Here is a 21,678-nt window from a genome sequence, read left to right on the forward strand (position 1 = left end):
CCATTGGACATCTCGTGAGGGACGTTCCTCACGAGAAGTTTGACTTCTGTCCTCGGGGACCCGCCTGGTCTTCCGTCATGACAGCGTCTCCGTGGCCCCGGTGATGACTCGCCCGCACGTCCCGGTCTTGACTGTGGTGGTCTATGATTCACGTCACTCCAGGTGATGATAATGTCCACTAGTGTTCATTGCTTTTTGGTTTTTTATTGTTGTGGTCGTTGCTAAGGTTACTATTATGGCTCTCATTGTTATCATCATTAATATGGTCATCGTTATGGTTAATGGTAGTATTATTATGAGGATTACTACTGTTATTATTATTATTATCATTGGGATCCCTATCTCACTGGCGTGTCTGTGTGGATACGGATGGGGCATCCATGTGCCTGACCTTGGTTAGCATTCTCTTGTGCGCTCTCTCTCCCTCTCTCTCTCTCTATCGGTGCCCACTTGCACCTCGTGTCAGGAGGTGAGTGGCCGTTAGATACTAGGCCCGGGTTCCCCTTGGGTCCCCGGAGGGGCCTGGCTCCTTGTCTCCTCGTGTTTGCGGTCCTCGGCTCTGGCAGTGCCCGTGCCTTTAACCTCGACCCCTGCTTTTTCTTCGGAAACTGTCAGGGCGATGGGATTCTCAGACCCTAACCCTAACCACGACCACCGTGAAGCAACTGCAGCAGCTTGGGAAAACCTGCCTAAAACAATTTCCCAAAGCCGTTATCTACGTGCCATTCATCAATTTCTCAGACAGATTGGCCAAAGACCAGCAAAAATTATTTGACGCCTTTAACTTTTATGTTGATAATAAATCTCCTTTTCAAACATTACCTGAGATGGATAAACTCCAATTCCAGGTAACAGGACGGGATCCAGTTCTCTGGACCTCTAAAACCGCAGACAAAATGCTAAAATTATGGATTAGTGATTTATTAATATAAACATTTAAAGGTTGTATACCCCCTGCTGTCTTCCGGTTGGGAGGTGAGGGATTCCTGGGGAAAGAGATAAAAAGTGAATAAACAATACCAGGAATCAGAAAAAAGAGTGTATATATGCACATACCTTCTTACCTTCGATACTTACCTGTGATGACCAGTGGGGAGCAGAAGAGTTCCTGTAGGATTAAAAAAGCAAAAAAAGATTAACACAGATCAAAAGTATGGGGTATTTAACTATTTACTTACCTGAAATACTTACCTACTAGGATACCTACCTTGATGGGAACATTTTAATCCTCCTCTTCACCTTTTCCTCTTCACCTTTTCACATTGGGCTGAGACCTGTCTCCAAACCTAACCCAGCCAGAGCCTTGTACAGTGTTTTATTTTTTGATAAATATTTTTAAAATTCCCCCTTATTTTATCTTTTGAGGTTTTAAGATAGGAATTAAGGTATTGGTAACTTTTTACTAAGAAAGTGTTGGGCCAATTAAGCCTTAATTGAACACAAGAGGGTGTGAGAGGGGTATGGCAGATTGGCCAATGAGGAACCACAGGAAGTGGCCAAGCCCCCTCCCCTCTTCCACTACTTAATTTCCTGTCTGCCTCACCCAACTCAGTTCTCCTCTGAGGAAGCCCTGAGAAGGTGAAACGTTAGGAGCTCCTTCTTTTATTCTTTTACTCTTTTATTCTTTTATGGGGGGCAAAAACTTTTAGAGTGCATTTTAAACTATGGTTTTATTCAGAGTGGTTTTAGTCCATCTTTGAATCTTTTTTTAGTCCTTTGTTTTTAACAAACAGTTGCATATATTTGCACCCAGCACTTGGCACTTTAGCAGGGGAAAGAACCCTGTTCGGTTTAGTTCCCTCTTTGTGTGGGGTGAGTGTGTGTGTGTGTGTGTGGGTGTGTGGTGCACTTATCTTTATTCCTGGTTTGGAACCTTTTGTTCAAAAGCACAGTGTGCAGTTCTACAGAGACTTACCAAGGAAGGGGCCATCTTCACCTTGCACAAGTGCCATTGGGGCAAAAAAATACAACCCTTTTTAGTAAGCGCTCTTTTTAGAAAGGCTTTTCTAAAGGCCATAATTTTCTATATGCAATAAAAGGACTGAATATGAGAACACCATAGACAATAGATGCACTTTATTTTATGTCTAAACAATTTTATTGAGACATTTTAGAAGTACTTTTAGCAGTTTTAGCGGTTTTACTTTTTATAAGGAGTATGGAAGTGGGACCAACAGAAACAGGAAACGGGAGAAACCAACCCAAAAGCCTGAATGTCCCACTGGCCAAAATTTATTTTAAACTTCTCCAAGCTCTGCATCATACAGAGATCCTGGATGACTCCATCGCTAAGGGATCCTGTCCAAGAGGGATGCAGAGGCAGGTTAATAAATTAACAACTGTTATTAAACCTGCGTCCCCCTCACTTGATACCACCAGTAAGGTGAAAAACAACACCAACAAATGGTTAGAGGGGAACTTGGAAATTTTAAAGTGTCATTATGATAATATGCTGGTCTTTTTACTGGGTGACCTACCTGGGATGGATGAGGAGGCTCTTCGAGTGGCGGTGGGCTGGGGAAGGTTGAGATACAAACGCAAATTCACAACATCAGTGAAAACGTTGCGGGAATTACTCACCTCTCCAGGAGAAAATCCATCTTCTCCGGCCGATGGGTCCGGAGGACTGCCCACCATTGCCTGCATCCTTGGATAGGGGGGTCCTAACTCTAATAGAGGAAGATCCCGACACCAGTGTGGTCATCCAGGGGGATGGATACTTACCTTGGGTAGGGATGAGGGTAACTTCAGAGGTCTCTGGAACATCTCCTGTGGGGAAAACAAACAACAACAAATGGTCACATGGGTTAAACACAACTGGAACTACCTTACCTACCTTTGAGGAGGCCCTGAACAACACATCTGGGGCCTTTGAAATGGTGAGGGAGAGGGTCCAAGTTGCCCCCAGTAGTGGCAATGAGGTGGCAATTAGCCTGGCTATTGCCAGCCCACCCCCAACAGCGGAGACCATTCTCTCTCCCAAGGTGCTGCTGACTCGGTTGAGTGACACAGAGGTGGGCCTAAGGGGTCCTAATCCCACCCTGACCCCAAATCCTTACCCCAACCCTCCCTTCCCTACATTTAACCCTCCCCCCTCCCCAAACCCCATGGTGGAGGACAGGGGACTTAACCCCTCCCTGATCCCTTATCCTAAACCCAACCCCTCCTTTTCCATACCTCACCCCAACCCTCCCTCCTCCCCCCTCCCCCTTCCCCTTGACCCTACTTACCGTCACGCTCTCAGCCAGTCACAGCCGGGGGTCCCTCCCCGGGAGGAGCCGGTGGTCCATCCAACCTGTTGGAGGAAAATACAAGAATGGCAGTTAGATGTAGTGAAACCCATAGTGGTAGTGGGGGACAACAATCTCTCGGCTATCCCTACTTTTAAGGATGATCTTATCCAGGTTGACAGTTTTCCAGGGGCAAACTGCCTTCATTTAAGAGGGGTACTAGAGAAGTTGACACCAAACTCTAATACAGAGCACGTCATCCTGTCAGTGGGGATGGTTAACTGTCTCGATAGACAGAAAACCACGACCACCGTGAAGCAACTGCAGCAGCTTGGGAAAACCTGCCTAAAACAATTTCCCAAAGCCGTTATCTACGTGCCATTCATCCATTTCTCAGACAGATTGTCCAAAGACCAGCAAAAATTATTTGACGCTTTTAACTTTTATGTTGATAATAAATCTCCTTTTCAAACATTACCTGAGATGGATAAACTCCAATTCCAGGTAACAGGACGGGATCCAGTTCTCTGGACCTCTGAAACCGCAGACAAAATGCTAAAATTATGGATTAGTGATTTATTAATATAAACATTTAAAGGTTGTATACCCCCTGCTGTCTTCCGGTTGGGAGGTGAGGGATTCCTGGGGAAAGAGATAAAAAGTGATTAAACAATACCAGGAATCAGAAAAAAGAGTGTATATATGCACATACCTTCTTACCTTCGATACTTACCTGTGATGACCAGTGGGGGGCAGAAGAGTTCCTGTAGGATTAAAAAAGCAAAAAAAGATTAACACAGATCAAAAGTATGGGGTATTTAACTATTTACTTACCTGAAATACTTACCTACTAGGATACCTACCTTGATGGGAATATTTTAATCCTCCTCTTCACCTTTTCTGGGGACCAAAAAATCATTGAATAAAAACACAGGAACTTGTGCCAGTGCAACTCCAGTCCAACATTGGGCTGAGACCTGTCTCCAAACCTAACCCTAACCCTAACCCTGCAGCAATGAAACACAAAGGTGCTTCTGATAGCAAACCTTTGTGGACCGGCAGCTGCGATTTATCAGACCCCGCTTCTCCAATTCCAGCCACAGCAGGATACCTCGGGTCTCACTCTTGCGCTTGGACACAAAGTTCAAGATGGCGGAGTCTTCCTCTGACGTGTTGCCAAAGCGCCGCGCACTCCTGCTCCACCCCGGCTTCTGTCCCGACTGGCCATCCCGTCTACAAGACATTGTCGGGGTTAGACCTGAGGACGCTAGGTTAAAGGATTGGAACAGAACACAAACCATTAGTTTACAGGGGAATGCAAAATCCTTTTACAACAGTTATGACAACACAATTTATGCTCATACCCATCACATTGACTAGAGGCTCTGCCCTTACTATTTGTGCTCTTACACTGCCATCTAGTGGGCACTTTACCGAACTGGGCAAAAAACACTTGATCCATTGTATACATTCATTCATTTAGAAGACGCCTTTATCCAAAGCGACTTCCAAGAGAGAGCGTTACAAAGTGCATAGGTCACTGATAATAACAACAAGAGAGCCCCAAAACATTGCGAGTAGCCCAAAACATGAAGCACATATTGTAAACAACATTATTACTTAGTGATTTGCAAAACCATTGTGTGTAGTATTTCGCCAATAGTGTGAAGCTGAGAATGTGCTTATAGTTGTGAAGATCTGGTCTGCTGTTTTGCTCATTGAGGATTCGGACGCTGTGGCGCGCTATGGCGAGCAGTGGCGCACTGAGGCGCGCGGTCTCTTCCGACACAACCATGCGCAAGAGCAACTCAACGATACTTTGCCAACACATTACGTGACTTAGGTCTTCCTCCAGCCTCGCCAGTTTTTAAAAGACCACTCATGTCACATATGTCCGTTGTGCTTGAATGCAATCCAATGAGCTCTGACTTTGACTCTGACGTAACAGAGCGCGTGCTTTTACATCGGGGAGTTGTGCCACTGGGTGGCTTTGGCACAATCTAAACATCTAAACACAACGCATGTGTTTATATGTTACAGGAAACACAACGCATGTGTTTGGATGATTCCGGTTTTATATTCATTCCAATGTCACCGTGACCCGGATAACGTACCATAACCAGCCATATATATCGAGCCCAAACAGTTTGACATTGTGGCCGGGGGGGGGCAGTTGTATGTCTCGTATCGTGGGTGTTAATGTATATATATGTAAAGCCACAATCCATGAAATGAACCCCTATGAATTGACTCCCCTCTGGCCACTTTTATTGGAGGAGGTCATTTGGTCATGGCTGTAAATATGGTAGAGGAGACCCGATATCCAGACACTAATGAATGACGAACGGAGCAGCTGTCAAAAGGCTGCTCCAAAATGTACTCTGAAAAAGAGCGCTGGCTAGTACTTGTGAATGGAATCAATAACGATGTGTTCTTCTCAATCGAGATAGCCCAGATGGAATGACAAACTTATAACCCATTCAAATTTAAATTGGCCCATCAAGCATTTTCGTGCAGTCAAGGCTCCAGTATATGGGTGAATTCAGGTGGGCTATATTGGGACATCGGGTCATTTGGGACAGCATAAGGAAAAGGCATTTCACTTTTGCCTTGGACTGCAGCATATTTGTTGCAATAACACGAATCCGTAACACGAGCGCTGGCTATTACGCGCGGGAGAGAAGCGTTGTCATTTGGTTATTGTCTCGCGAACCACTTATGAATGCGCAATCAATATGTTCTTGTCAATCGAGATAGCCCAGATGGAATGACAAACTCGCACCCATCGGCCGTGGGAGGGAATTATAACCCATTCAAATTTAAATTGGCCCATCAAGCAGCTTCGTGCAGTCAAAGCTCCAGTATATGGGTGAATTCAGGTGGGCTATATTGGGACATCGGGTCATTTGGGACAGCATAAGGAAAAGGCATTTTACTTTTGCCTTGGACTGCAGCATATTTGTTGCAATAACACGAATCCGTAACACGAGCGCTGGCTATTACGCGCGGGAGAGAAGCGTTGTCATTTGGTTATTGTCTCGCAAACCACTTATGAATGCGCAATCAATAACGATGTGTTCTTCTCACTCGTCTAGCAGGGCCTATAACCCATTCAAATTTAAATTGGCCCATCAAGCTTCAGTATAGGCTACATTAATCTACACCCATGAGTCTGTGTCCCAAATGTGTTACCAGACATACTGTCCCAAATTACCAAACAAGTTGCTGAAAATTCGTTTTTTTGTCAGCTCCACTAAAATAGTGAGCCATGCATTTCTAAAATATTATGAAGACTTATTTTTTACACTTAAATAATGTGGATACCTTGAGGAATTCAGAAATGTCTCATTTATTGGGTTATGTTTGGAACTTGAAGAAAATCTTAAACTCAGCAGATTGAATTACAAAAGAAAATCTCCCAATATAGCCTGTATACCTGAATTCACCCTAGAGGATGTGTGAAGTAGAAAAAACACAAAGTGTGTAGAACGATAACTTTTATTTTTCACTGAAACATTCCCAGAGAAGATTAGAAAAATATATTCAGAAAATAAACAACTATAAACAACTTTAAACATATGATTTGAACAAGCCATGGCCCTCTTCTGACTTCCAAACTCAGTTCAAAGCCATTCCAAATCCAGTCCTTCCCCAGAAAAAGATGTTTTCTTTATTCCGTAGTCGTACATCAGTTCCTCGTTGACCTTTATGTCTCTTGCCGCAAAGAACAGGATGGTGTTTGTAGAGGTGCCCCCCGACTCGACCTTAAAATGTCTCGGTTTGAGATTCGCTTGTTTGGCAGAGTGGTTGATCAGCCTACCAAAAATGGTCATGTCAGGGTGACATAGGCAGCTGTTGGCGCGTGCATCGATACACTTTCCAACGCCTTTGTCCTTGAAGAAGAAAAGGTATCCCATTTCACCAGAAGGAGTGCTGCGTTGAATGGACTCGCCCTCGTCTTTTGAAATCACTCTGCCATGATAGTCACAAACAATTTCGTTCTTCAGGAAGCGTCTGGTCGTAAACACCCCCTGTCCTTTTCCTTGAACCGGCAAGGGCACCAGTCCGGTCCACTTCTGTGACCTGGCCAGGATTTGGATGGCCTCGTTGTTCGCCGCGTCGGAAACGCTTTCGAGGGGCTTCCATTGCGCCAGGATGTCTTTGGCGTCTGGACAGTTGGTGTTCCAGCCTTGCGCGCTCATCCAGGCCTGGAGCCTACTCTCTGTGGGCTGGCGCCGGGAGAATGTAGCTGTGAAAAGTCAATAAACAAACAAAAGAATGAGTTTATCTCGAGTACATTGTGCTATTTGGTTAGTCAGAACAAAAAGAGCCAACAAGATGCCAGCATCACTGTTAAACTAGTCTGTGAAACTGCAAACTTTTAAATATGGAATGGATTACTTACACAACACGTTTTGCGCGCATGTTCATCTGGTCTGCGCGCCACTTGTCGTAGCAGATGCGGTCATGTTGCCCGGTGAGGTGTGCGCGCTGTTGTGTCGGTGGCAGGCTACCGTGCAGGGTCACCGGGAAGGACGCAGTCAGCAAGGCAAATATGGCTTGCTCCTCAGCTCTAGCCGAACTAGTGGACGCAAGTCGAGGCCGTTTTGCAGGCGTTTCTAGCGGGTCAGAGCTATGAAATAAAGAAACAAATATTGACATACAAATATATGAGAATGTGTACATTTTTTTAAGCAATTCTAAACTATGAAGGTTTAAAAGGGATGTTGTAGGAATAAGCTTACTTGGGATCAGACGCCAACTGTTTCAACAGTTTCGCTCCTTCGGCAAAGAAATCAAACTTTGCCGTCTGCCAACTCTGTTGAGCCACTGGGTCGCCGTGTGACAGGTAGCTTGCCAGGTGCGACTGCCTTTGAGTGCCCATGTTCTGGGCGGTGGCCGTCTGAAACGCCCGTCTGGCCATCTTACCGGTGACCTTTGGACAATGATACCTTGAAGACGTCACAAACAAATGATTAGTTGTGTACCACGACAACATTCTAAACTGTTTATGAAAAGGAAAACATGTCATAGTTCATTGTAGGGCCATAAACGTTTCACTCACTGTTTGTGGAATCTGTTCAAGTACTCTGGATGGTTCACGACAGGTCTTCCAGCTGGGGCGATGAAAAAATGGGGGAAGTCCTCTACTCCGACTTGAGAGGGCCTTAAAAAGTCAGGCCTGACTTGCTCAAAGTACATGGAGAACCACTGTGAACACATTAAAAGGGCATTATTAAAAAATGTTTCGTACACATTATGCTCCCAAAGATGAAATCTCAATTGTTATCATTAGAGCTATACATGTATTTCTACGTATTCGGTTTTACTCACAGAATCCTCTTCTTCGTCCAGGCAAAAAAACACATCTGGTGTAGCTGCTGTCTCGTGTTCCCGGATACCAGTCACCGACACTTGGCTACCATCAAAGGAGACTGAACTTCTTTCCAGCCACTCCTTGACCTTAGAACAAATTCGATTTGATTTAGTCGCAGCATTTAGAGTTTACATGGTATATACAGATTACGAATAAATAGCCATGAAATAGACAAGGGCACTTACCGTCATTTTTTCCAGAATGCTCGGCCGCAAAAGATGTTTCAGGAGCAAGACAGCCATGATGTAGTTCAGAAATAGAGCTCCATCTATTTTGGAAATGGCCTTCGCATGCTTGACTTTCGAGACGACGGCCAGAAAGTCCATCTTTGCTGCCCTCAAGAGTAAAAGGCACTCGTGTGGGTGTTGAACCTGGGGGATCTGGGGCCTAAAGAAGGACACACACAGGACAAATTGTTCGTTTAAAAAACTGAAACATTCAACTCGCACCATATAAATATATACACACACGATAGAGTTCACGACGACGACAACAAAAAAAAAAAAAAAAACGTGAATAAGTACATACGGTTGAGAGGGCGCGCTTGAACCGGCGTCTTCCTGGGAGCCCGTGGCCGAGGGGACGTTGGTAACCCAAATGCCTCGGTTCTTCATCTCGCCAATTAGACTGGCAACCCGTGAGTCCTCGCCGACAATTTCTTTCAGGGTAGAGTAGTCCCAAACGCTAGCTTTGGACGCGAGTCTGGAGAAAGTCCTCTTGGCTTCGTCGACCACGTCCTTGATTTCATCTGCAGTGGAATTCTTCATACACCTTCTCCTAAGGTGCACCGAAAGGGATGGCTGGACGGTGAAGCAGAACTTGCACACCAGCACATTTCTGTTCCTGAAAGAAAGACATGAAAATACAAACACGTGTTATAGGTTGCAAACATACCGTTGAATTACTTAGGTTAATGAAACAAAATGTAGAACTTTCACTAGGCCCATAGCTGTTCTGTATTTGTTGTAGGCTATGTTCAAGGGTTATTCGTCATTTTAGTCACACTTTATAACACAGTTTATAACAGCGTTCAAATGGGTCTGTCTCTCGCAACTGTTCCGAAAATATCGGACGCATTCAAACTTACCCAGAAGAAGACATTTTCAATGTTTTGCTTGAATAAAGGCCTAATTCAATGCAGTCAGGGAAGCCGTGCGGGGTCCGATGGATGGGGAGCTGTTCAAAGTGAGCAGCCTTGAATGTTGACGAGGCCCTCATATGGGTCTGATTCATCGAAGTGGGCGTGGCCTACATGGCCTGGTGAACATACCTGGCAGGTATGTTGATCAGAAGTGTGGACATTATACTTTGCATTGAAAGTTTGCAGGGACGTAGGTATGCGTAATCGTTCCTGTTCTATTGAAATAATTGTTCAATAATACACAAGTAAATAATCTATTCTCGTGCACCATAATAACAACAACGAGTATTGCTCAATTTAGACGTTTTTTTTATATATATATATATATATATTATTTTTTTTTGTTTTAAGTTTTTCGATTTGACCGACTCATGTTTTCGATAGTAGGCTAGATGAGTTATGGAACATTCCTTGGCAGTTACAGAAAATGGAATTTACATCATCAATTCTTAATCATTTCAAATAAGCCCTTCAAAAATGTAGGCTAGTGACAAACCACTAACAAAACACAATTGTAATTAGAGCCGGCAAAATCATTTGGACAAACAAAACAAGGCCAGTCCGACCCGTACAAATTCAAATTTCTTGAACACGAAGCACATCTTGTGAACACCATTGTTACTACTTGGTGATTTGCGGAAACCCTGTGCGTAGCCTCGTATTTTGCAAGTATAGTGTGAAGCTGTGAGTATGTGCCCATTGTGAAGACTTTTCGTTTGTTTTAATGTTGTTATTTCCCAGACTTTGTACAGCCTACTAACTGCGGCCCCATGATCGTCCATTCAGACTGGCCAACATTAAAGACCCCCTATCATTCACGCGGTTGGGTGGAAGACGATGGGGCCCCTTACTAATCGTTACTATAAATAATTCACTCGTGGCGATCAGAGTATTTTACCTTTGGTTGAGTTTTTTTTCTTCTCCCTTTTTCTATCACAATGTGGACCCTCCTGTTGTCCTCAAATTTACTAACATCGATCGTCCTGGGGGTTAATTTAAGCCCAGCTATACTTCGACCCCATGCATCAGATGTGTACCCAGAGTTTTTGTTTTGTTTGTGTTAGGTGCTTTTGTTTGTTTGTGTGGCTAATCGTTACCATGAATTATTCACACATGTGGCGATCAGAGTACCCTATTGGGAGAGCGTTTTTCCTGAAATATGTTTGGAACGTGTGGAATTACATTAGCATGGTCTTGTTTGAAATCTATTCATCTCTTTTTGTCTTGTGCCTCGTCTAATGGGCAGTTGCGTTCTTTGAGGGCTTTCCTAATACGCTGGAAAATAGGTGGAATATCGAATGAGTGATTGGCATTTGCTTGTCACGAATGGCATCTAAACTCTGAATGGTGGCTCAACACTCAAGAAATTAACCCTTTTTGCAACAGCTAAACTTGACCACTGGGAAAACTGATGTCCGAGCATTCCAATCAATGTAAAGAAAACACAGTCTCGTGGCAATAACATTTATATGGCACTCGTGACATTACAACATCGGAACAGGAAAGAAGATAAAACATTGGAATCACACATACACACAATAAAATAGGCCGAACAAGGCAGTGTCACTGTTCTTGTGTCCGATCCGCTAGGTCTGCCGCTTGATCGAGGGACTTGCGTCTTCGAAGAGTGTTTTTTATTTTCTCCATGACGTAGCTCAAGAAGGTGGTGCGGCAATTCTCCGGGGCCCAGGGATGTACAGGCCAAACTTTGTGCCTTTCGCCTCTGTATATAATGGCACTGGCCTTGTTTTCCAAACCGACGGTGTCTGAAAAGCAAGAGGTCACATAATACACATCAGACGTGTGTGTGTGAGTGTGTGTGCATTGGTTGAGTGGGGCTGTTTTCTACGTGTGCCATTATGCCTGGTATAGTACAAAGACAGCAAAGCTTTCTCACCCTTGATGTCTAGCTCCTTCATCGACAACGCAAAGAATGCCAGTTGGACCTCGGAGAGCAACTCTCTGCCACTAATTGTAGCCGGCTTGTGGTCGAGCACACACTTCCCCAAGCCCGCCTCAAAGTCTGCGTAGGTCCGGACCAGATGCACCTCTGCTTCAGTTTCCTCCGGGGCAGATGTCGGAGGTTGGTGGCAGGGCGCACAACGTTTGGGCCTGGAGGCCATCGGCGAACCGGGTGTCTTCGGGGTAGAGCAGGTCGGTTTCCCCGGCCAAAAGTCTGGCGCCCGGTCACCGGAGATTGGTGGTGCCTCTCTGTCGGGGCTGGAGGCGGCAGGTTCCTCTGACTCCGCGCGCTGCGGCTTGCTCCCATTGGCCCGCTCCGCTGCGGACAGTCTTCTTTCTAGTGCGCCCATGTGCCGTAGCATCTTGGCCTCCACCTCTGCGCACCGGGCAGCCGCCTCAGCCATCACCCTCCTCTGCACCTGCTCGAGTTCATGGGCAAGCCTGCCACACTCTGCCTTCAGCTCCTTCACCGTCTGCCCAACTGCACCTTTTAGGGCGTCGACCTTTGTGTCGAGCACTTCCAACTCCGACAGGGCCATTTCTTCGTTGCTCATCCTTGCACAAAAAAAAAAAACAGACAGGTGATGATTGTTGTTGTCATTGACTAGCGTACAGTTACAGTTACTGATGGCCATTCGTAGTCTCTAAGAGTAACACCCTTCAAGCGGCCTGGCCAGAAACGGACCACGGAGTCACACACTGCTAGAAAGGCCTTGAAAAACCCCCACATGACATTTACATTTATGCATTTAGCAGACGCCTTTATCCAAAGCTTTACAAAGGAGCACAGGTCACTGATCATAACAACGAGGTAGTCCCAAACATTACAAGCAGCCAAAACATGAAGCATACATTGTGAAGAAAAAAAACTTACTTTTGTAATTGACAACAGTTTCACCTTGTCGTTGCTGTCGTCGGTCAGTCGGTATGAACAGAAGACAAATACCACCTATGGTTGTTAAGTTTTGGCCTGATTCTATTGGTGTAAAAGCTAACAAGGGTTAATTGGAGTTTACTCCCCTTTTCACGTTGTTGTGCTGTTACCAGGCAAATAAGTTTTGGCCTGCTATCTAACTGGTCTAGGGTCAAATTGGAGTTAACTCCCATTTCCACGTTGTTGTGCTGTTTCCAAGTAGATTCTAACATCGAAACAAGTCTACGTTGGCCCCCTAATGTTTGTGTATGTGAGTCTGGAAACAAACAAAATGTTGTCTGGAGGACATTTAAGAATGGTTTTCGATCAATATTTATTCTAGATTCTCCGTGACCAGGATTACTTAACGTCATCGTCCATACATGTAGAGCCAAATAGTAATCTGCTCTTACACTGCCATCTAGTGGGCACCTTAGCGAACTGGGCAAAAACACTGTTGGAATACATTGCATAAAAACACTGTGTGTAGTATTTGGCATATATTGTTTCAATCCTTTCCTGCAGCCATTATGATGTCTCTCTCTCTCTCAGTGTGTGTGTGTGTGTGTGTGTGTGGGGTGGTCTTGCACAATGACATCCTGCACATTGCAATGTTGTGTCGTTCTCTTGCACTATCTGTTTATTTGAGGTTATATTGTCAATTATGACTACTTATATTTTATTTTATTCCCCTTGGTATTAGCTAGACCCCCCTTAGTATTAGCTAGACTTTTCTCCTTTTGTATAGTTAGTCCACATATTTAAGTTTTCAATATTCCTATATGTTAAATGTATGCACCTCCCTGCCAAAGTCAATTCCTTACAGACCAAAACCCAGAATGAGTCAAGAAAACACTGTCTCAAAAACAATAGCATCCTTTATATAAACAACTCAAAACAACACCAACAGAACAGAAGATAAAAATAATTTGGATGGAAACCATTGCTATGGACGCGCCAGGTCTTCCATATAGGACTGCCTCAGCTTTTCCAGCAACGCTCGCTTGGCCACTGTCTTCAGGTGTGTCCTGATTTTGTCCATGACGTAGCCCAAAAAGGTTTGGCTGCAATTGGGCGGCGCCCAGGGCTGATCAGGCCAAACTCCGTGGACGGCGCCCAGGCAGATGACTTGCACGGCCTTGTGCTCCAAATCGACGGCATCTGAAAAAACAAGAGTCAGAGAGAACAGAGGTATCAGATGTCTGTGCCTTTGTCGAGTGTTACAAACTATACGCATATTCCCCCGTTACTCACTCACCTGTTATTTTAAAGTGGTCCAGAGACATAAGGAGGTGCGCCAGCTGGAGTTCGGTGAGCAACTCTCCTTTGTCGACCACGGGCGGCCTGTAGTCCAAAACCCGAACCCTGGTGGCTGGGTCCAAGTCCTCGTAGGAGAGGACCACGCGACGCTTCTTGGGCTCGGCGGCACCCTCCGTTAGTCCGTCCTGGGGAGACGAGGGTCGCTTGCGCTGGGGACTTCCGTGCCTGGAGTCTGTCTGCGACGCTGGGGCACCGTGCATTGGTCCGTCCTGGGGAGACGAGGGTCGCTTGGGCTGGGGACTTCCATGCCTGGAGTCTCTCTGCGGCACCGCGGGTGGCGAGTGGCGAGGGCTTGGCGTCCGGTCGACGGGGTCCGCCACCTGGACAGGGCTGGGAGCGCCCCGCTGGGCCATGGCATCCTCTGCCCGCCTGGCCCTTCGAAGGCGCACGGCCGTCACCTCCAGTTCCGCTGCCGACAGTCTGCTTTCCAGGGTGGCCAAATGCTCCAGCATCCTGGCTTCCACCTGGTCACAGCAGGCCTTTGTCTCCGACGCCATTCTGCGCTGTGCCTGCACCAGGCCGTCTTCGAGCCGCGCGCACTCGGCCTTCAGCTCCCCGACCCTCTGGCTCACGGCACTTTGGAGAGCCTCCATTTGCATTTCGATGCTCATCTGCCAAAAACACAGACAGGTGACAAAGGGAGTTATATGCAGAGAAAAGCAGTGTGGGGGGGGGGGGGGGGGGAGTGCGTGCGTGCGTGCGTGCGTGCGTTAGTTCCCTACACGACTAGGCCATGTCCCCAAAGCGGATAGGCCATTTTGAGAGGCCTATAGCCAGATAAAACATTTGTACACGTTTAGCAATGTACACGGTTGGGCCATAAAGTGCCAGATTCGTTTAGTATTCATTAAGTCGGTTTGGTGAAGGAGGCTATGCCCATCCGTGTGTATATAGTTAGCCTATAGTAGATTAAGAATACGTCGACCAAAACTGGCTAAGGCAACATTGGGCGCTTTGCTCGGGACGAACAAACGTTTTATTAAGCCCCTATACACGGCAAAGTTGAAACTCGTCACCACATGAACTAAGCGCATAGCACGATGATAGGAGACCGACACAACACGGACCACCGAGTCACACACTGCTAGAAAGGCATTGAAACACTTACTTTTGTAATCGACAGCAGTTTACACTTCTTCTCCGCAGTTTAACCTCGTCGCTCCTGTCGGTCAATTGGTAAGGAACAGAAGACAAATGCCCATCTATGACTCTTGTGTTATGGCCTGCTTCTTATAGGTCTAAAAGCTAACAAGGGCCTGTCTTACTGACCAATTGGAGTTCGATCCGCTTCTACGTTGTTGTGCTGTTACCAGGTAGATTTTAACATTCATGTTTCAATTGAAACAAGTCTATACGTTGTGTTCAGAAATTGTATTATTAAATTTACATGTATTCATTTAGCCGACGCTTTTATCCACAGCGACTTCCAAGAGAGAGCTTTACAAAGTTCATAGGTCACTGATAATAACAACAAGATCTGAATATATCAACAACAACAAAAAATATATATATATGAAAAATCAACTGAACAGCCGGCAGTGCAGCGGCCCCTGCCGGACTGCAGCATATTTGTTGCAATAGCACGAATCCGTAACAGATCCTCTCATTTAGAAAATACTTTTTTTTTTCTTTTTTTTTGCCGGAAGTGCTTGTCAACCTTTTATTCTTATTGAATTGAACATGTTTCAACATGTTTGCCAATTGACGTCGTGACGTCTTTCCATTTCCATTAGAAGCGCCATTTCGGATGACGGCGAGTGAGGCCGCGCACACTCAGGTAATTTCTCCAGGTTCAATAACAACAGATCTATGTACTTTGTGTCATTTTTGCAAGTTCATTTGTGACATTTGTAAAGTAGGGTTTCATTCTAGCTATATTTCATGTTAACTATTAATATGGTGTTTGCTAAAGGCTAACCACACGACGCGTGTAAGCTTTGCCAAAACTGTACTGCGCATTGCTGTAATTCAGACGCCATTGTTGAACTGTAGTAGCCAATATCAATTTGTAGCTAGTGAACACCAACCCTTACGTAGCCTACCATAACCATACCAATATTCTGGTTATCAGTCGTGCAGAGGTCTTGAAGGCTGGTCCTCAGGGTTGAAGACCTCTGAGTTAATGTATTAATCTGTGTCAGCTCAAAGAATGGTAATGATGTCCAAAAATGGCACTCACCCTACACACTAAAAAACGTTGCAACAACACTTACCTTGATCTCCAAATATTTGGCACCTACCTACCTGCAGACACGTGGAATTACACACTCATCCATCGCCACAGAGCACCTGCAAAAAAACAAACAAACACATGAACCATAACAATATGCTGGTTATCAATCGTGCAGAGGTCTTGAAGGCTGGTCCTCAGGGTTGAAGTTAATGTTAATGTATTAATCTCTGAGTTAATGTATTAATCTGTGTCTTTGCTCCAGATAGGCATACGTACGTCAACATGACCGGTTCGAGACACCAAGCTCCGCTCAAAGTAAGCACACAAACCTCTGCATTTCTACCCTCTCCACAATGAAATACCAAAGCATGATGTAATGTTTTCTCTTTCTTTTCGTTTTTCTTCTCAGGTGAGACCCACAGCCGCACTTGGCTCCCTTCTGAGGCACGCGGGTGCAAATAAGAATGTGTACACCAGGAAGGAGGTAGATTTAGTTTATTTTTCCATTTGGCACAAGTAGAGGTACAGGTGTTAGAATGCTTTAGTTGTCCCTGCTCCTCTTTGATAGTTTCCCAGCAGCGTGTCCAAACAAATGACAAACATTTGGTCCTCACTCCAGCCTCTGCGCTGCAGTCTAGGGCAGTGGTTCTCATCCCTGGTCCTCGGGACCCCCTGCCCTGCATGTTTTAGACGTTTCCCTCCTCAAACACACCTGATTCAAATGAATGGCTCGTTAACAGGCCCATTTATTTAAATCAGGTGTGTTGGAGCAGGGAAACATCTCAAACATGCAGGGCAGGGGGTCCCGAGGACCAGCGTTGAAAACCACTGGTTTAGGGCAACAGGGTTCAGGCCGGCTCTGACCATTTATGTCCCCGCAGGTGATCTTCTACCTTGGCCGGTACATCTTTCAGAACAAGCTGTACGACCAGAAGCAGCAGCACATTGTCAACCTAGGCAGTGATCCTCTGGGGGCCGCGCTGGGGATCGACACGTTCTCTGTGAAGGAGCCACTGTAAGGAACACACATTGCTCTCACACCAACACACAGACGTACATACACACGCGCATGCACACGTCTCAAGGGATTTCCATGGAGAGGAAGCAGCTGCCTAATGTCCCTTGGGAAGTGTGTGTGATTTATTTTGCAATGTGTGTAGATAGCTGCCAAACAAAACAGTACTAATTCCACAAATGATGCACATGGGACATGGCACAAAGGTGATAACTCAGTTTGGAGACTATTGTGTGTGTGTGTGTGTTTCTGCAGGCCGACCTACCCGCCAGCTTCCTGGACCCTTGCTTCATCTGCCAGAGCCGGCCCAAGAACGGATGCATCGTGCACAGGCCCACCATCCACCTCATTTCCTGCTATCAATGCGCTCGCAAGCTGCAGAGGGGCAACAAACAGTGTCCAGTGTGCAGGGAGCCCATGGAGGCTGTGCTGCTCCTGATTGTCTCGTAGTGCCATGTTAGTGTTTGAATAAATATATACATATGTGTGAACCTTCTCCTATGTGTATGTTACTTCTTGTACATCACTTACCTTGTGTATTACTTACCTGCGTTGGCGTTCATAGTTTCAGGACATCCCAACAGGTAACAACGATGACGAGGGCTCCTGGTCCTTTTTTAAAATGTGGTTCCCGTTGATTTTCTTCTGCATTCCAACCTAGAGAACCAAAGATGTGATTAGATTCAACTTTATTGTCATTACACAAGTACAGGTACAAGGCAACCAAATGTAGTTTAGGTCTGGCCAGAAGTAAGTGCAGGTGTTGTGCAATAAAGTATGGACAGAAGCTATCCTTAAAAAAAAAAAAAAGTGTCAAAGTGCAGTGGAAATTGATTGCATATTACAGTTAAAAGTACGGTGCTGAATGCAAACAGTTGGCACTGCATATGACAGTCGTCAGTGCAAAGGAGCACAATCCAGTTAAGGTGGCGCAGTGCAAGATTCGCAAGTAAACAGCTGTTACTGTAAACAGCTGTGACTGCAATAAACAGACAGTGGTTGCAAATTGACATTCCAGTAGTGCAAGTGACAAAGTGAAGGCAGACGTGTGTCGGCTGGGCGAGGGGAGTCCTGGAGGATGCTGCGAGCTCGATGCAGACAGCGTTTCCTCTGGATGTGCTCGATGGCAGGTAGTGGAGTCCCTACAAGAACGGAAAATTCATCACAAACCCCCACAGTCACACATCAGCTCCGGTTCCGGGCAGTCTCACTTCACAAACCTCCAATGTGGTTTACGTCATCACCTGCACCCTCTGCCACAAACACTACGTTGGAGAAACCGGGGCATCGATAGACACCAGGCTGAAACAACACCAGAACAACAAACCGCCTGGCACAGCTACAAACAACACTGGTCACACACTTCCAGGAGCACCCCCTCACTCACCTACACACTAAAAAACGTTGCAACAACACTTACCTTGATCTCCAAATATGTGGCACCTACCTTTCCCTGCAGACACGTGATTTACACACTCGTCCATCGCCACAGAGCACCTGCAAAAGAAAAGCAAACACACAATTTCACAACGCATCCATTTGCATTCCTGCCTTTTTCACTTGCCTTCTTATTTTTGTTGACCTGGTACGCTGCTGCCACTGCCAAGGACAAGAGCAGGCTGCAGCGTGTCATCCGCACTGCAGAGAAGGTGATTGGCTGCAATCTGCCTTCCCTCGAGAACCTGCACACATATCTCCCGTCTCTCAGTTTCCCGCACATGCACACGCGCACACACACGCAAACACTGTCTAGACAGTACCCATTTATCGGTAACTTTGTATACGTTTATGCTGGTGCGCAGCGCGGGAAAGGGGAATCCACTTGTTTCTCACCTAACATATCAAAGGGTTACTGTTTTGAGCATCTCTCTGTGTGTGTGTGTGTGTGTGTGTGTCTCTGTGTGTCTGTGTGTGTGTCTGTGTGTGTGTCTGTGTGTGTCTGTGTGTGTGTCTGTGTGTGTCTGTGTGTGTGTGTGTGTGTGTGTTTAGCATTGATTTAGCAGCTCAAACAATGGTAACGATGTCCAAAAATGGCACTCACCTACACACTAAAAAACGTTGCAACACCACTTACCTTGATCTCCAAATATTTGGCACCCACCTACCTACCTACCTACCTGCAGACACTGTTAGTGTTTGAATAAATATATATATATATATATATATATATATATATATATGTGTGAACCTTTTCCTATGTGTATGTTACTTCTTGTACATCACTTACCTTGTGTATTACTTACCTGCGTTGGCGTTCATAGTTTCAGGACATCCCAACAGGTAACAACGATGACGAGGGCTCCTGGTCCTTTTTTTCAATGTGGTTCCTGTTGATTTTCTTCTGCATTCCACCCTGGAGAACCAAAGATGAGATTAGATTCAACTTTATTGTCATTACACAAGTACAGGTACAAGGCAACCAAATGTAGTTTAGGTCTGGCCAGAAGTAAGTGCAGGTGTTGTGCAATAAAGTATGGACAGAAGCTATCCTTAAAAAAAAAAAGTGTCAAAGTGCAGTGGAAATTGATTGCATATTACAGTTAGAAGTACGGTGCTGAATGCAAACAGTTGGCACTGTATATGACAGTCGTCAGTGCAAAGGAGCACAACCCAGTTAAGGTGGCGCAGTGCAAGATTCGCAAGAAAACAGCTGTTACCTGCCTTTTTCACTTGCCTTCTTATTTTTGTTGACCTGGTACGCTGCTGCTGCTGCTGCTGCTGCCACTGCCAAGGACAAGAGCAGGCTGCAGCGTGTCATCCGCACTGCAGAGAAGGTGATTGGCTGCAATCTGCCTTCCCTCGAGAACCTGCACACATATCTCCCGTCTCTCAGTTTCCCGCACATGCACACGCGCACACACACACAAACACTGTCTAGACAGTACCCATTTATCGGTAACTTTGTATACGTTTATGCTGGTGCGCAGCGCGGGAAAGGGGAATCCACTTGTTTCTCACCTAACATATCAAAGGGTTACTGTTTTGAGCATCTCTCTGTGTGTGTGTGTGTCTGTGTGTGTCTGTGTGTGTCTGTGTCTGTGTCTGTGTGTGTCTGTGTCTGTGTCTGTGTGTGTCTGTGTCTGTGTGTGTCTGTGTCTGTGTCTGTGTGTGTCTGTGTCTGTGTCTGTGTCTGTGTGTGTCTGTGTCTGTGTCTGTGTGTGTCTGTGTCTGTGTCTGTGTGTGTCTGTGTCTGTGTCTGTGTGTGTCTGTGTCTGTGTGTGTCTGTGTCTGTGTCTGTGTGTGTCTGTGTCTGTGTGTGTCTGTGTCTGTGTCTGTGTGTGTCTGTGTGTGTCTGTGTCTGTGTGTGTCTGTGTCTGTCTGTGTCTGTGTCTGTCTGTGTGTGTCTGTCTGTCTGTCTGTCTGTCTGTCTGTCTGTCTGTCTGTCTGTCTGTCTGTCTGTCTGTCTGTCTGTCTGTCTGTCTGTCTGTCTGTCTGTCTGTCTGTCTGTCTGTCTGTCTGTCTGTCTGTCTGTCTGCTGTTCAGTAAAATATCTGCATTGCTCTAAACCCTACGTAGGCCTACATGCACTAATGATGAGGGATAGTGTTTATACAATCGAGCCTTTATTCTATTGTGGGCCAATGGGCTCGCGATGTGTAAACGAGTGCCATTCAAAGGAGTGCCATGCTCGTGGGCTATCCCTTACCCCAAGCCCCAAGCCCCAAGCCCCGTCCTCAACCTCCCATGAAAGACCGCCATGTATATTCCACTTCAGAGGGGCTTTGGGAGTCTGACAAAGAGTGGCCGTACAGGTGTGCCCCTCGGGTATTATCACGGTGAGATGAACAGTGAACAGTGCAAAAACATCACGCCACGCCTAGCGCCTTGGCCTGTCCGAGGGGGGCCAATCGGGGGACAAACGCCCACACAACGCATGCCCACGGAAAGCTGGAGGCCTGCTGAATGCAGGGAGATCGCCCGCGCGCGCCTCTCAGACTCGTAGCAAGCACGAGGGCTTCACCAGACGCCCGAGGCCACAACCGTTGACCTAGTGCTCGACTTTGACTGTCGCAGTGGCTTTTTTTGTCCACAGGGTGGCGCAAAGTTTCAAAGCCCTGTAACGTCCGTGCACTGTCTTGACATTTTCTGGGCGGTGTCAAAGTGCCTCGACCAATGGGCTAGCGGTATGTAAACGAGTGCCATGCAAATGAGTGCCATGCTCGTGGGCTCTCCCTTACCTAACCCTAACCCTAACCCTAACCCTAACCCAACAATTAAGCACATTGTACTTGCGCCAGTGCAAACTCCCACCCAGCAATGGGTTGAGACCCTTCTGAAACCTAACCCTAACCCTGACCCTGACCCTAACCCTAACCCCAACCCCAACCCCAACCCCAACCCTAAACCCAACAGGGACATGCTTAACCCTAACCCTAACCCTTCCGTCATGACAGCGTCTCCTATTATGGCTCTCATTGTGGTCATCATTAATATGGTCATCGTTATGGTTAATGGTAGTATTATCATGAGGATTGCTACTATTATTATTATTATTATTATTATTATCATTGGGATCCCTATCTCACTGGCGTGTCTGTGTGGATACG

This window comes from Hypomesus nipponensis, chromosome 28 (genome assembly GCF_054491055.1).
Source record: "Hypomesus nipponensis isolate SF chromosome 28, ASM5449105v1, whole genome shotgun sequence".
Classification (NCBI taxonomy): domain Eukaryota; kingdom Metazoa; phylum Chordata; class Actinopteri; order Osmeriformes; family Osmeridae; genus Hypomesus; species Hypomesus nipponensis.